Source organism: Polypterus senegalus, chromosome 1 (assembly GCF_016835505.1).
Source record: "Polypterus senegalus isolate Bchr_013 chromosome 1, ASM1683550v1, whole genome shotgun sequence".
NCBI classification, from domain to species: domain Eukaryota; kingdom Metazoa; phylum Chordata; class Cladistia; order Polypteriformes; family Polypteridae; genus Polypterus; species Polypterus senegalus.
The window spans coordinates 233,590,264-233,606,524 of NC_053154.1; the positions used below are offsets into that span (position 1 = coordinate 233,590,264).

Consider the following 16,261-nt stretch of genomic DNA (forward strand, 5'->3'; position numbering starts at 1 on the left):
CTTTATTGTGCCTAAATGACACACCCAAAAATGAACTGTTATTATTCTGGTTAAGTAATAAAGGAGCTGGAAATGGCTGAACAGCAGTTAGTACAACACTCCAAATTTTAAAAGAAAGTGTTTAAATGATTAAAAACCTTTGTTTACACCAATATCAACTAAATAAAATGCAATAGAAGAAAAAGTTGTGATTTAGTCTCATTTCTCTCTGAAAAACTGGATTTTATAGTACATAACCAAGACAATTTTTGATGCACAACCCTGGAATTGAGGTTTCTGTTATTCCCCAATCTGTCAGCTATCAATGTACCAAGTCTAGATGTCATATCCCATAGCACTGCAAAGTTATACTGTTTCACGCAAGTTGAAAACATTGTTTACCATTTTGGAAACATTTAGTTTCTTGCACTTAAAACATTTTTTCACAAGAAGTATTACGGGTGCTGTTATATGTATCTTATTGGTTTTTGCAAAAAAATATGTATACACAGAAACTCATACATGTATTTCATACTTAAATTCAACTGTGCTGCAATTCACCCATCTTCTGCCTTCTGTTGTAGTTGCCCCATAGAAGTTAAGTCTGTTTTCATTAATGTATTCATTTTTTGTTGTTGTTGATTTTTTTCTTGCATTTCACATCTGGAATGAAGTAAATTTTCATACCAGCTTCTTCTAGTGCTGGGTTATGGGGTGGAGACAATGTCTTTGCGGGAAGCCCTGGGTATGGGGCAGGAAACAGCTCTGGACAGGGCCCACCCATAGCTAGCCACATACACCACACATACCTGGACACCTAATCCAGAGTTTCCCAGTCACTTTTAGGCCGCAGGTGGCTGTCACTGCATTGCAAGTAGACAATTCTTATTCACGGTATATAACACCCCTCCATCACAAATTCTAATTGTGTTTACTTCATGTAAGTGCTCTCTTCAACTTCCACCACCCCCAAAGGGCAGTTATTTGATTTTATTTCCAGTTTTTAATCACACTCAATTCAACCTTGTTGAAGGAAGCAGGATTAGTAACAGAAAAAATAAAATACTGCTTAGTGCTGTCTATCCGTTCTGCAGGTCGTGAGTATGCGATTATATTGTGAATAAGAGACTAGGTGAAACAGCTTTTTTTTCCTTCATGTGCTTATGACACTGTGTGATAGAGTGATATTTGATCAAGGGGGAGTGGTGGTGGGGGGGTCCCTTCATGAAAATTTAAGTGGATACACAAATAAGGTGAAACTGGAAGAGGACTGCTCATTAAACTAGAGAACACGTAGCAGACAGAGTGTGGATATGGTAATTGAACCCATAATGCTTCAACTGTAAAGGTGCATTCCTTGAAGGTTCCAAGTTAAACTAAACAGTACTTACAAATCAAGCAGAGCATCAAGTCTTTTACTAAACATGTCAAAACCTATCACTTTCATTTTGTAATATTTTTGGGGCTTCCCCAACTGTGTGTTTCCTTTATTTTTTGAAGAAGAAGAGGGAGACATTTCTCTAGCACAACCAAAGTCTAATTACACATAAACCAAACAATCCACATGCTCCATCAGGGAAGCTTATGTGTAATAATGTGTAACAATGTGTAAAAATGCATGAATATGAGCTGTTGCATAAGCAGTATATTTCCTGTCTTTTATGTACAGCTGTGGAATGTATTACAAGTGACCAATCATAGACAACTATAGATCTATACTAATAAAAGGCAAAGCCCTCACTGACTGACTGACTGACTGACTGACTGACTCACTCATTCACTCACTCACTCACTTACTGACTGACTCATCACTAATTCTCCAACTTCCCGTGTAGGTGGAAGGCTGAAATTTGGCAGGCTCATTCCTTACAGCATACTTACAAAAGTTAGGCAGGTTTCATTTAGAAATTCTACGTGTAATGGTCATAACTGGAACCTACTTTTGTCCATATATACGGCTATAGTCTGCAGCTCAGTCTCCGTGAGAGGTGGAGTTGCGTCCCGCATCATCACGCCTCCCATGTAATTGAGTGCCTGCCCATATAAGGCCGTCCGTCAGCAAATGAATAGGAAAGCAGGGTGTAAAGCTTAATTTTAAATTAGGGTCATAAACACGCTGCTGCTGGCGTTTGTCATCCCTAAGACGAATACGATATTCGCGAGATAGATCGCTCAAGATAGCACAAGCACAGCTGAGAAGCTTCGATGCATGTACTTCGAGTGACTCACGTGAACTAACTTTGTTCTGGCTTTAACTACTGTGAAATAAACAGACATAAACTGGAAGCGTGAGTCTGTGCCTTTTAATAATCTCGAGAGAAAAACATGGTGGCAGCGTAGGTGACGGAACTGCGCCGAAAGTCACGCCAGTTTGCTGTTAAAAGTTTAGGAGGCAGAGACGCTAACACGAAAGGAAAATGGAGGGTCTGAGACCGCCGCTGACATTAAGCCTCGATGCTAAAGACCTGGGGCCTCATGTATAATGCCGTGCGTAGAACTCGCACTATAACATGGCGTAAGCACAAAAGCCGAAATGTGTTTACGCACAGAAAAATCCAGATGCAGGAATCTGTGCGTACTCCAACTTCCACGTTCTTCCGCTACATAAATCCCGATCAGCGTGAAAACTAACGCTCGTGCACGCGCATTATGTAACGCCCCAAATCCTCCCAGAATTACGCCTATTTGAATATGCAAATCAATATAAATCGCCCTTAAGCGCAGCCTTCTGTGAAAAGACAATGGGAAAACCATGGGGGAAAATATAAGAATTTCAGCGAATACCAAGTGGAGGCAAATGAAAAACATACTATTTGTTCAAATAAACCGTGGTATAATCAACAAAAGGAAGTTGATCGAGTGACATAGCGTGTTGGAGCTTGAAAGCTCACATTCACAAATCGCACAGTGCCGGAAATAAAAAAGAAGTCACATATCAAAGTCGCCGTGAAAAGCCGAGTTGTAAGCCCACTGTCTGAGTGTCATATGAAAGCTTATTAGGGTACAGAGAAAAAAGGCACACAGTGAGGAAAAAGCATGAAATGTCAACTTCAATCGCGACATTTCCACTTTAATCACGTAGTTTATTTTGTCATTAAAATAGAACATCATAAACTTCATCTTAAAATTGTTTAATTAACCAGTTTCTCAAATCACATCGTAATTAAAGTAGCACGTTAAATGCTTTGTTTTGTATTTGATCTTCTATGTGCTCTATGTGTGTGAATCACTACTGGCTTTTTAAACCGGCTCTCTTCCTCCAACTGGACACAGAATCAATTACATTCGTAATATTACAGTTCTCTTAATAACTAAAATACTGAGATGTATACGTGATATCATTTTCATGATGATAGAAGTTAAAGCACGTTATTAAACATGTGTTTCACTTCGATGAAATAATTTATTGCAGCAGTACAATCAGGGGCGGCTCTAGGCTTGTGGTGGCACTGGGCAGAGGAAGAATCGGTGGCTCCTTCGCCCGCCCGTCAGTAAGGTAGCTTATGCACAGTGGATGGCTACGTCCATTGCGGACACTGCATAGCCGCCTCGTGCTCATGACACAAGCATTTAACTTTTGCCGAAATTTGTCGCTGTGTACAGGAAAGGCTTTAAAACATTTTGCAGTGGCTGAGACAGCGTGTCCTTGAAGCTGTATACCGATAATTCCCTTTCCGATCAGCTGCTGCTGTGATTCACACTCAGATACAGTGATATAAATACTCTGAGTGGTGCAGTGAGAGAAATATTGAAAAAGATGATCCGCTGTGGCAACTCCTAACAAGAGGAGCTGAAAGAAGAAGAAGAAGAAGAAGTGAGAGTAACAACGCTAAATCAGTTATGGTATTTGGAATACTATGGCAGTTCCCTCTACCATTATATTGTTAAAAGTTAATTACAATCAGATGCATTACACTAATAAACAATATGCGGTTAGTTTCGGTGTATTTATAAAACCGCGTCAGGAAAATAAGGTGTAACCACACAGGAACAGTAGCACTGCTTTGACGCTGGGTACCGCCAGTCTGCAAAACCGAGCGGAGAACTTGCGTACGACAAGGTATGAAAAAGTGCGTGGATTTACGCCAAGTGTAGGTTTTATACATCGCGATTTGAACGTGGAAAAGTTCTTACGCAACGTTTCTGTGCGTACGCACCGTTTATACATGAGGCCCCTGGCGAAGTCATGAAGAAGATGGAAGGACGAGTTCAGATTATTCACAGAACTTGCAATGCCGGAGTCAGAGGAAAACACTAAAATCAGATTATTCCGTTATCTTATTGGAGAGAGCGGCAGAGAATTGTGTCAGGCGCTGACCGGTGATGTAAGACCTGATGAATTAACCATGAGCTTGATGATACATAAATTTGATGAGCATCACAACCTGAAAATAAACGAAACTGTAGAGAGGTTTAGATTATTTTCAAGAAATCAGTCAAGGGGAGAAAATATAGACAACTACGTCACAGATCTGAGAGTGTTAGCAGGCACATGCAATTTCGGTTGAGATTAAAAGTTACCTTATACGTGAACGAATTGTGTGCGGAACCAGTGATGCAAGTTTAGAGAGGTGCATACAAATATGCAGAGCCACAGAACTGTCAAAAGAGAACAGCAGAACAGTCACACGGGGTTCCCTATTCTATACTTCTCCCGGTGCGTCTCTCTAAACCCTCCGTGCAGGAACACTATCATAAGGCTTAACAATCCTATTGTTACACCTTCTATGTGCACCCAACCATCCTTATTACGGAGTCTTCCTTGCTTTACCGCTGGCTGCTTCTTTCCATTCACCTTCACAGCTCTTTATTTAAACAGTTTTCCTTCTCACTTTTCCACTCCTTCACTGTCTTCTCCCTTTTCGTTCAAAATACGTGCCTCCTTGCCTTTAGCGATTTTGGTAGTGAACACTTCGATGAATGAAACCTGTTATCTTTATAACGGTTGACAAACACGGAATGTAACTTGAACACAACACGTCCTCCAAATACGAACCTGATTGAAAGAAATAATGATAATCAAATCCTTGATGACAGCAACACTCATAACAGTCACAAAACAATTACATTGACAATCAGGTTATGTTATTTTTAAAATGTTTCCTTTTCTTTTTCATAACTTCTTTAACACACTACTTCTCCATTGCGAAGTGCGGGTATTTTGCTAGTATATTAATAAAAGGCAAAGCCCTTACTGACTGACAGACTCACTCACTGACTCATCACTAATTCTCCAACTTCCCGTGTAGGTCAAAAGGGAGAAGGCTGAAATTTCTGCGAAGCGTGGGTATTTTGCTAGTCATTAATAAGGTCTGAAACTCAGCTATCCAATGGTAATAAGTCTTTCACTCTATGTGATGCAACATAGGGGATATCTTTAGGCGCTTTTCCACTGCATAGTACGGCACAGCACAGTTCAGTACAGCTCACCTTGGTTCGTCTCAGTTCGGCTCGGTTTTGCTTTCGACTGCAGTTTAGTACCGCTTTAGAGTGGGCGGGATTATTCACGTGTCGTTATAGTTGCACCGCCTCTACTGCCGTGACACCGTGGAACTTTTACAACAACACTCAGACAACGACAACACTTTAGCTCGACGACGCGCAAGGGTAAGCATCTAAAAAAAGCACGTCACTAGCTAACTTTTATCACTGTTGCATAGCATAAAATGAACTTAACTGCCAGTGTAACATTAAAATGACGATTTTCTCTGGCCAATCAGTGACCAGCAGAGTTTACACGTCACGTTTTGGTAACGGTTCGGCGCGCTTGGAACATAGGCTGAGGTGGTACTAAAAAAAGGACCAGGTACCAGGTACTGTTACCAGTGGAAAACGCCCCAAAAGTGAGCTGAACTAAACCGTGTTGTGCCGTACTATGCAGTGGAAAAGCGCCATTTGATAGAAACAGATTCACTCAGTTGTGACACACTACTTCTCTTGGTATGCGAGTGTGCAAATCACATATTTCTTACTGCAAAGAAATTAACATTAGAAAAATGAAAGTTTCCTAGTCTATTAAAGGACGGCATGGTGGCACAGTAGTAGCGCTGCTGCCTCGCAGTAAGGAGACCTAGGTTTGCTTCCCGGGTCCTCCCTGCGTGGAGTTTGCATATTCTCCCCGTGTCTGCGTGAGCTAACTGACACTTAACGTTTTTATTTTATTTTTTGAACCCTGTTTTCTCTTTCACTATATTTTTTCACTCTCTTGCATTCTATAAGAAATCTGCCCTCCTAATACAGTAGATTGATATGCAAGTATCATCCACCAGTACCATGCTAGTCTTTTTTATGCTGTAAATGTGGAAGATCACTTCTTTACTTAAATGATCTCTGATCTCAGTGGGATGCAAAAGTTTGGGCAACCTTGTTAATAGTCATTAGTTTCCTGTATAAATCGTTGGTTGTTACGATAAAAAATGTCAGTTAAATATATCATATAGGAGACACACACAGTGATATTTGAGAAGTGAAATGAAGTTTATTGGATTTACAGAAAATGTGCAATAATTGTTCAAACAAAATCAGGCAGGTGCATAAATTTGGGCACCGTTGTCATTTTATTGATGCCAAAACTGTTAGAACTAATTATTGGAACTCAAATTGGCTTGGTAAGCTCAGTGACCCCTGACCTACATACACAGGTGAATCCTATAATGAGAAAGAGTATTTAAGGGGGTCAATTGTAAGTTTCCCTCCTCCTTTAATTTTCTCTGAAGAGTAGCAACATGGGGCTCACAAAACAACTCTCAAATGACCTGAAGACAAAGATTGTTCACCATCATGGTTTAGGGGAAGGATACAGAAAGCTGTCCCAGAGATTTAAGCTGTCTGATTCCACAGTTTGGAACATATTGAGGAAATGGAAGACCACAGGCTCAGTTCAAGTTAAGGCTCGAAGTGGCAGACCAAGAAAGATTTCGGATAGACAGAAGCGACGAATGGTGAGAACAGTCAGAGTCAACCCACAGACCAGCACCAAAGACCTACAACATCATCTTGCAGCAGATGGAGTCACTGTGCATCGTTCAACCATTCGGCACACTTTACACAAGGAGATGCTGTATGCGAGAGTGATGCAGAGGAAGCCTTTCTCCGCCCACAGCACAAACAGAGCCGCTTGAGGTATGCTCAAGCACATTTGGACAAGCCAGCTTCATTTTGGAATAAGGTGCTGTGGACTGATGAAACTAAAATTGAGTTATTTGGGCATAACAAGGGGCGTTATGCATGGAGGAAAAAGAACACAGCATTCCAAGAAAAACACCTGCTACCTACAGTAAAATATGGTGGTGGTTCCATCATGCTGTGGGGCTGTGTGGCCAGTGCAGGGACTGGGAATCTTGTCAAAGTTGAGGGACGCATGGATTCCACTCAGTATCAGCAGATTCTGGAGACCAATGTCCAGGAATCAGTGACAAAGCTGAAGCTGCGCCGGGGCTGGATCTTTCAACAAGACAACGACCAAACACTGCTCAAAATCCACTAAGGCATTCATGCAGAGGAACAAGTACAACGTTCTGGAATGGCCATCTCAGTCCCCAGACCTCAATATAATTGAAAATCTGTGGTGTGAGTTAAAGAGAGCTGTCCATGCTCGGAAGCCATCAAACCTGAATGAACTAAAGATGTTTTGCAAAGAGGAATGGTCTAAAATACCTTCAACCACAATCCAGACTCTCATTGGAACTTAAAGGAAGCGTTTATAGGCTGTAATTTCTGCAAAAGGTGGATCTACTAAATATTGATTTCATTTCTTTTTTGTGGTGCCCAAATTTTTGCACCTGCCTGATTTTGCTTGAACAATTATTGCACACTTTCTGTAAATCCAATAAACTTCATTTCACTTCTCAAATATCACTGTGTGTCTCCTATATGATATATTTAACTAACATTTTTTATCGTAACAACTAACGATTTATACAGGAAAATAATGACTATTAACAAGGTTGCCCAAACTTTTGCATCCCACTGTATATAATAAGTTTGGCCTGTCTACTCACAAATCAGTGATTAATTGTACATATAGTCAATTTTGTGGCACACTCAAGAAATCTTGAAAATGGTAAATAAAATAAGGAAACTGACATTTAGACAGTAGTTCAGAAAATAAAGCTTGTTTATCCGAACAAACCACTTCTTTTCTCGTCATAAGTGATTTGCCAGCCATGCAGCTCCTCTCTTTTTCTCATCCTCCTGCATTCTGCCTCCTGCCAGCCATTAAACATTACTTAAATGGCGTCAAGTATTGTGCTTTATATCAACCCAATCAAACATCAACGTGTATAATGATTAGAATACTATTCTTATTATGTGCACAGATCCCTTTTATATTTTTTTCCATCATTGATTTGGAGTAAAAAGTTCAGACTTTAGAATAAGTCAGACCTAACATTAAGTTTCAAAAAGTTTGAATTTCAGACTAATCATTTAGTTACCGGGAGGCATGGTGGCACAGTGTTAGTGGTAGGATGCCAGGATTTGCGTCCCGGGGGGTCTCCCTGTGTTGAGTTTGTATGTTCTCCCCGTGTTTGCTCCGGGTACTCCAGTCTCCTCCCACTGTCCAAAGACATGCAGATTAGGTGCATTGGCGATTCTAAATTGTCCCTAGTGTATGCTTGGTGTGTGTGTGTGTGTGTGTCCTGCGGTGGGCTGACGTCCTGCCCAGGATTTGTTCCTGCCTTGCGCCCTTTGCTGTCTGAGATTGGCTCCAGCAGACCCCGTGACCCTGTGTTAGGATATAGTAGGCTGGACGATGACGTGACAAGACATTTAGTTGCCTCATTGGCTATGCCCATTTATCTTTCTATGTTTGCTTTATCTATCACATAGCATTTATTGCTGCACTGCAGATAAAAGAATTATGTAGTTAATTCTTGGGTCTTGCTAACATCTTTATGACAAATCTTTGTTCATCATTATCTAAGGGGCACAGTGCCTTAGAGTACTTCCACAGCCCAGTATAAAAGCAATCATTTTCTGCCATGTCCTACCCCCATTATTTGTCAGCAGGCTTTATTATGATAATTTATATAGTATTCTTTAGTTTTAAGAATCCCTAGGAAACTAGCATCATTCCCCCTTATTTAGGGGCTAAGCCCTTCATTAAGTTACAAGTCAAGCACTATTCAGCATTAACCTTCACTGATCATCATGTCACTGATTGGGCATGGCCCCTCACTGTGCCATATGGGTATCTCACATTGTTGAGTTCTATTTTAGTTGTGCTCATTTTAAAAATTCAACAGAAGAACTAAGAATGTGGAAGTAATATTGACAAATATCAGTGTAACCTGATAGAAGTATTAGAATTATTGGTTATCATTATAGTATAGCTTAAATCTAACATTAACATTATCTATAGTTGTGTTGTATAAGTCATTATACAAAACTTAAAAAAGTAGTCATAAGTACCTTACTTTAATAAACATGGGACATTATATAATGTATTTGTTGCTTCATGTGAAAGTGCTATGGCAAGGTAAAATTTTTACAGAGAATTTTATTTTTATATTTTTGCATTTATAATTCTGTTGTACTGTAATAACAATTAATTGTACTTTCACAGGTTGCATAATTATTCTCTCAAGTACAGTGAATACAAGTAATACAACATGCAGTAGAGATGTATGTTGACTATGGAATGTTAGGTCCAGCATTAGCACACAAAACAGTCTTGATGCACTGAATGATGAATATATAATTTTCTATTCACATAAGGAAACAGTGGCTGTTTACCAAATTTAACTACATTATTTTAACCTTTAATGTGAAAGTTGAGGTCTTCAACACTTATTTTTAACTGGTTCTATAAGTAATGCAATATGTTTATGTTTTTGGGATTAGTGAGGAGTGCAGTTTTAGTTTTTTCTGTATTGAATTGCCCCTACTGCATTAAATTGTCTTTTGCACATTGCACACAGATGTTACTGGAATGCAGATTGTTTTTGAGGCAAATCATTCAATATTCCTCCTTCTGTAAAATTTGTTTTTCTTTGGAGAGACTGTTTTCTGCCTTTTTTTTGCTCTTTCACTGTCTGTTGTTGTGCTTTTATAAAAATAATTCAAATGTTTTTCTCTAAAAAGGTAGTCTGTTCTTACAGTAATAAAGTGTGGGCGGGATATTGGCAATTTGGTATGTAGATGAATGTGCCCTGTGATGTACTGGCACTCCACCAATGGCTGATTCCTGTCTTGCTCCTCATCCTACAAACTGCATGACTGAACCGGGTTTGATAATAGATGGATGAACAGAGGAGTGACATGATTCCTTTATATTTGAAATACCCACATCCGATTGGATTTAACATGTATAACTAGGAATTTTAGATTATAGTTTTTGATTATGTAAACTAAAAAATGTTATGTAATTCTAGAATTTTATTTTTAAATGGCAGTCACAGGTGAGATAACTCAATTCATAGTGTTATGCAAAATATTCTGATGATGAAGCATTATAGCTGAAAACGTGTGCAAGCACTCTGGCCTTGTATGCAGTAAAGAGCACTATACAAAATAAATTGATCTGAATGGCCTGAGCATAAAGTAAATATTAATTGTGAACAGCACCGTTGTTTCTTCCCATATTCCAAAAACGTACTTGCTGGATGGTTATGTGTGGGTGTGTTCTGTATTGGGTTGATGTCCCATTCAGGGTTTATTCCAGGTAATGCTGGGATTGGCTCCAGATGGAAGCTAAAGTAAATAAACCAATGAAGTTTAAATTGAAAATTACTCCTTTGTTGTCATTAAAGTATACCAAATTGGTTGCAGTGGGTTTAAAGGGAACATAGAATTGGTTCCAGTATTCTTACGATAAAACTGGGTTTTAGAACCCTCACAACACACATCACCTGTAGTGAATATGGTGAGGAATAAAGGGAAATAGATGCATATTTTTGTATATTTTCACTCCCTTATGGAGAATGGAAGCAGGTTCAAACGGATCAAAAAGGAAAAACATAATTCATTCATTATTCATTGATTATTTACAATAAGCTGTGAGCATATTTCAATTTAAGGAGAACATAAAACTAATAATAAACATAATGTAAGATTTACATAATCAGAAAGGTTTACATGGAGATGTAGAACTTGAAAGTTTAAAAAAAAATGAAACCAAACATTGGAAGTTGAACATACTGTACCTATCAGAAGGAACATTGTATGTATTGAAACTTAAGAGTAACATATTTTTAGGTACGGTAACTCAATAAAGTAATTAGATATGTGTATAAACAAGGGTTCATATTCCATAAGGGTACATAAATTTATGCAGTATTTCTAAATACAATTTACTTGTTAGAAGCTAAAATATGAAAGCTTGCATATCATTGACCTTGGTATTACCATTCTTGCTATTTAGGTCATTTAGTGAATACTGGATAAGGATGTATGTTGTAGCTGTCCCAGGTTTGGCATATTTATATTAAAGAGAGACGCAGATTACACTTTGTATCCCCTTTATTTCTTATAAATTCCTTCTGGGGATTTTGAAATTTTGCTACATTTTTTATTACTTACATTTTATTTTGCTATATAAAGTAATTATTATTATTATTATTTTATCATTATCATTAATACTTGATTTCTTAAACACAGATATACTATACCAAAACAAAGGGGAAATTGGAATAAGAATTGAAAATAAAGAAAAAAAAATAAACATTTGGGTTGACTGCAAAACAGTTTGTCAAAAATTAATTAGGAATAACTTATGAGCATTTTATCTTGCTGTTTTTAAAAATATATATTTTCTGTATAACTTACTTAGTACGTCTATGCAAATACTGTTATAGATAATTCAAACACAACAATTGAGTGAAAGCAGGACTTTGTTTTATTTTCTGTTATGTTACTGGTTGAAAATATAGCAGTTATGAAATTATGAGATGCTTATCACTGAATCATTCTTTACTCTTTCAAAGCAGAACTGTGAATTATAAACCCAGCTTGGCGCAGTATTCAAGCTGTTACTTGCACCTTTTGGGAAGAAGCTTCTGCTCTCTTTATAGTAAGAGTAAATACAATAAAATGGTGACAAATCCTCAGGATTTTTATCATATTGGAAACAGATCACATGGGTAACAGACATTGTGTATTGGCTCTGCATTAATACCTATGAAAGATTTTCATTATTCCCGATGCCTATTTACAGCCAGTGAGATGCATACCTACAGTATATGGCACATGTGTGAATACTGCCTAGAAGCAAATGGTATTGTCTTGCCTTGTGAACATATAAAAACAATATCTGAAAATCATCATGCTGACATAGAGTTAGTAGTATTATATTAGAAAGGACAATAATAAGTTTGCTATTTATAGCCTGTTTTGCTTTTTTTTAGTTTTGTTTCATTTGATAAGTCATTTATATTTGTGATTCCTATGTTCAGTAGAAAAATATTTTGTAAAATACTCTGGTTATGTCTTTTGTTTAGAACTATCAGACTTTACTGTATTCTTTCCTATTTTACCTTGAATATACTGTGTGCCTAGTGTAGTATTTTCAATATGTCTTCTGCCTTTTTTCATAGTGAATGCCTGCTATTGTCCTTCTGTTTCCTCAATAATATATACATATCTCATTTATGAACTCAGCTTGTGACCGTTTAGTGCAAGAATATTCTTTTACTCTCCCACGACTGGACATTTATTGAAAATGTATGTATTAATGAAGATAAATATTGGAATAATCAGTGAGTCATTATATTGTATTTATGACACAAATATACAATGAAAGGCAAAAATCTACACCTGATAGGAGGCAAATATAATTTTAGGCGTTTTCCTTTTTCAGAAGTGTAGTCTTGACTAAGTTACTTGGGAAAACATCTTCTGACAATTGTTTATCAATTATACCCACCATAGTAAGTGATTTGAATGAGACCATAAATTTGCACAGAAAATAGTAAACCATACTATACTTGTGAGAACAAGATGCGGTTATATTAATATTACTGTATTACTGTGTCTTTTTTTAAAAACCTTTTTCCCTGGGCCAATGAAAATTAATCCATGGGAACAAATTATCACTATTAATTATTAAGTGATGAGTATATTTTTGTTTTGTATGATTTCATAACGTTGAGCCATTCTTTGGTAGATTTTAACTAATACTTTTCAAATTTCTTATAATTCACTCCTATATTAAGTTGATGTGTAAATTTTGATGGCAATTAATTGATGACCTCCAAGATGATCTAATAATAAATTAAGTGTGACAAAATATTCCATTGGTTACTTTCAGATTTTTAGGACAAATTAATGGTAAGGAAGGTCACTATTTGCTTTGTCAGCAGAATAGGAAAACCACCATAAACAGCTCCTCCAAATGTGGAAGAACAATGTGTTTATGTTCTGATTCGCCATCAATAAAATTAAACCCAGAAACCCTGCAATAGATCACCTTACTATGTCACTTTTACATAAAAATCATACTTTAATGTCAGTGAAAATATCGACATATATGAATAGTGACCACATGGTTCAGCACCAAGACCTAGTTTAGCAAATGTAGTGCTTCAGCTGCCACCTCAATTTACTAATGACACTCTCACAATTGTCTTGTAGTATGTCATGAACTAAGTAGATCTTTACGTAATCAAAAACTTCCACTAGTGGGAGCAACTGCCCTCTTGTGGAACGAGCAATGATCTCCAATTTGATTGTGTTGGTTGTCATTGCAATTGTGTCATATTTGTCAACAACTTGAAGACATAAGACATAACATTTCCAAATTCTATATTTTGATACCATACCACCCTCATCTTCGCCTTGGCATTTTGTCAATAAAAATCAAAATAAAGAGAAGGCACATTCTTAATTGTGTTCCACTGTAAGAGAAAAGGAAAAAAATGTACTTGAAACTACGCACTTGTTTAACTAGGACATACTCACCTTTGTACCAGCACTTTCGAATTAGAAAATGACATCACATTTATCATATATATATTTCTTTTGATCAAGTATCACCCATGACTCTTACAAATTAACTATTTTGTGACTTTACATAATACTTAATAACAGAGGTGTGTTATCTGAATGCTGATTCTTGTGTTTGGAATGCTTCTTAGTCATTATATGTAAATGAACCTAGCTAAATAAAGGGGGTGTTCCGTGAAATTTCTTCAGTCTGTCATGCTGCATTAAGGAGAGCGTGTGGGTCTCCACCTGTTGGTGTAAATAAAAGACATCCATGTTTGAAATTCATATATAATGATCTCTCAAGACTCATTTTTATTTGCTAATTGGATTGGCTAGCCCAGCACTGTTTCAGCCGTAGGATGGCCAAATGGAGGAGGCAGCTTGATGGATGAGGTCTCCAGGACTCTAAACAAATCCAAATCATATTATCTGATATCATCTACTGTTAAATTCTGTTACGTATTTCTAAAATTTTTATTTGTATACTGTATTGAGGATTTGTTCTGTGTATTGTATTGTATTGTATTGCATTGTATTGTATTGTATTGTATTGACCCCCTTCTTTTTGACACCCACTGCAGACACAACCTACCTGAAAAGGTGTCTCTCTTTGAACTGCCTTTCCCAAGGTTTCTTCCATTTTTTTAACTACTGGGTTTTTTTGGGGAGTTTTTCCTTGTCTTCTTAGAGAGTCAAGGCTGGGGGACTGTCAAGAGGCAGGGCCTGTTAAAGCCCATTGTGACACTCCTTGTGTGATTTTGGGCTATACAAAAATAAATTGTACTGTAAATTGTACAGAACCACTAAATTTTGCTTCCACAATCAAAAGAATAATAAAGCAGTTTAGACTGAATTGGAAAGCATCAGTATTCTTTAAAAACCTGTCCTAAAAGATAGCTCACTATTTTGTGTTCAGCAGGGACAATTTTTACCTCTGGATCTGAGGCTCAGCATTGGTTAGGGTCTTCAATCCAGCAACCTAGCATAGAATTTCCATAAGAAATGGAAAATAAAATAAGCTTGGTGCGTGTAATCTATTTCAGTGTCGCAGAGGATGGTGCCTATTCCAGTTGCACTGATGGATGGATTTTGTTATTCCTCAGCCTCTTCCATCTATTCCAATGAAGCATTTTTGTGCTCTTGTGAATAATAGGTAGGTTTACTTCTCACCATTTCTGTGTTGTCAAATAGGTAACAACTGTCAGTTCTTATATGGGCTTCGTATAATGTTTTCTCAAAATGCTAAGACACATTTTATTAATGATTCAGAATAGCCCTTGTATATCTGAGTGTGACCTACAATACATTGGTATCTAGATAGTCACAAACCGTTCATGAATTTTCCAATTTTTCATGAGATAAGCTCCAGCTCTTCAAGATACTGTCCAGGAAAGTTTGGCTCAGAAAATGAGTGGATGGACTTTATATTTTTGTAATAAAAGGAATACACACATTTATATAGGGTATCAATTATTTTATCTGACATCTTTATTTTTTTTTTTTGTTTTTTATTCTTTATTCTTTAATCAATCTAGTATATCAAATAAAAGATTACTGCAATCCAACATCAACACTGTCTGCTATTTATATAGTATAATTTAAAGAAAGCTTTGTACAGTATAATGTTAATTACATACAGGGTATTTATGAAAAACAATTCATTTTTTATATTTTCTGTAGGAATTAATTTTGATTTTGGATCACAATCTTTTTTACATAAGACTTTTACATAAGATACAATCTGTGAAAAATATAATGCAATAAGTAGCAATCGAAGTAAAATTACCATAATAATTAAACTAGTACTGCCTGGTCAATTGTGTCAGCATGCATAGTAAAGTGTTTTATATTTTAATTTGAGTGTTTGTTTTTAAATTAAACACATTAAGTATTTCCACATATGTTGGAATTGATTATGTTGCCACAAATTCTTAAATCTGCCATGTATGAACACTTCCTTTTTAAAATGTATGGCCACCTCTTTAATTTATGTAAACATATTAATACTCTTGTATATTACATCGCTAACGTATGTCAGCTGCCCTGCTTTTTCTATTTATTAAAATTTTTCAAGCAGTAAAAACATTTTACTTGTTAATGAGGGGAAGTGAGAAAATTAATGATATAGAGCTTGGATCCTCCAAGATGTCTCCTTTAACCATGCACAACCAGCTTTTTTCTTACTGAACATAGTTTAATTTCTGTGTTAAGGTTCAGTAAGCAAATGCAAATAGATTTAATGATTTGCATCAGTAGATCATTTCTCAGTTTAATATCCTTTGCTATTTTGGTCAAGGACTTTTTTCCCTTTTGAAGGCTGATACTTTTCCTAAAGCAAAAATTAATAATATTGGTAACA

The 16,261-nt window shown here is 36.8% G+C and overlaps 1 protein-coding gene across 2 annotated transcripts in view; it reads left to right on the top strand.

Annotated features, from left to right (window-relative positions):
* Nucleotides 1-16,261, top strand: part of mgmt (O-6-methylguanine-DNA methyltransferase) — a 440,783-nt gene that overhangs the window by 113,225 nt on the left and 311,297 nt on the right. The gene's annotated exons all lie outside the window — the stretch shown is intronic.